The 1,527-nt window shown below is 36.6% G+C and overlaps 1 pseudogene; it reads right to left on the bottom strand.

Annotated features, from left to right (window-relative positions):
• Positions 1–267: 267 nt before the first annotated feature.
• On the bottom strand, positions 268–1,027 carry LOC105306872 (annotated as a pseudogene).
• Positions 1,028–1,527: the final 500 nt, after the last annotated feature.

The raw sequence follows: 1,527 nt of genomic DNA, 5'->3' as shown, positions 1-1,527 counted from the left end.
TTTACTAAGGATGCCACCAACTGCAATTATGATAAGGCTCATTCATGAAAATTAATTTCTGTTTCAGATTGGTCCTCAATTAATAACTTTAATGTAGAAAAAAGTACATCATGGGCTGATTATATTGAGAAAACAAAACTGGTTAGCTATAATAGTTCAAAAAGTATTTTAAATACATGGCTTGTGTTGAGATAACTCATGTAAATATGACACAAATACCTGTTACAAAGGTTGATAGGGTTTTTAAAAATTTTATTATTATTATTATTTTGCCATCAATAAGAAATTTACTTGTTTACAAAAAATCCAAATGTTGGCATTGTTCAGAATAATTTAACAAGTTTATTTATAATTGTTATAAAGTTGAACTGCTGAAACTTGTTCACTGAAACATTTTGACTTTTATTAATGCTTTATGTCCCTCATTTACATTAAAAATTCACACACAAATGAAAATGGAAAAACTGCCAACACCTGATTTCTGTCCCCTATTTTTCCACTTGCAATTATATACTTAGGTATCTTTTGACCCCATGGGAAAAAATATCTAATGTTCAGAACTACCAATAATAGGAAGAGGAGAATTTTTTTTAAGGGATGAAATATTTTCCATCATAGTGGATTCTTAAGCATGTTCTCCATGTATGTGGCGTGCTAGCTGGATGTCTTTTGGCATAATTGTGTTATACGTTTGGCATGGATAGTACACAGATTGGTGTCTTCAAAATGGCCAGCCAGATAGGCCTCACTTGACTCCTGCAAAGCACCAATAGTTGCATTCTGGAAGTGCAGATCTGTTCTGAAGTCCTGAGCAATTTCTTGCACCAGATGCTGGAAGGAAAGTTTGAGAATCGGAATTGATAACGTCTAATTTCAAGAAATGCTACACACAGTACCAGGCCTGTAACGACGATGTCTCTTCACCCCTTCAGTAGAAGGCGTACTCTTGCGAGCCGCTTTTGCAGCCAGTTGCTTCCTGGGCTTTACCACCGGTTCATTTGCGGGCAGTCTGCTCTGTAAGAGCCATGTATAGAGACCTCCTTAACTACCGGCGTTCTCCTTCAGCTGGAGCTTCGTGAGCTGGAGGCGGCGATGGCGCTGGAGAGCAATGGTGGCACGGCGAACACAAAATGCTAGGGTTTTTGTAAAGCCATGTAATATAAAATCTTGCCAATTGTGCCACATCACATGACATAACGAACAACACTTTACACTCAACTAATTGATTAAAGAAAATTTATTTGTGCTGGCAGGACTAACTACACTCTTGTCACTATATATAGTTATGTCACTTTAGACATATTTTGTTATAATGGTTCCCAGACATCCAAGGAAGAGAAATTTAACAAAATTGCAAATTGTGCTTTGTATGTTTATGCCTAAGGAATATTGCTACACATTGGGGACCTTAAAGGGAGTGAGGAGCCTGATACATAGTAATGGTTTTTATGCCATTCTTGGATTTTAATACTTTTTCACTCTCTGATAAATGACTTAATCTGCTCTCATTGATATGCCTGTTCAAGT

The sequence above is a fragment of the Pteropus vampyrus genome, unplaced genomic scaffold (genome assembly GCF_000151845.1).
Source record: "Pteropus vampyrus isolate Shadow unplaced genomic scaffold, Pvam_2.0 Scaffold462, whole genome shotgun sequence".
Lineage (NCBI taxonomy): Eukaryota > Metazoa > Chordata > Mammalia > Chiroptera > Pteropodidae > Pteropus > Pteropus vampyrus.
Note: the sequence above shows the minus strand (reverse complement) of the source record. Positions and strands in the feature narration are given on the sequence as shown.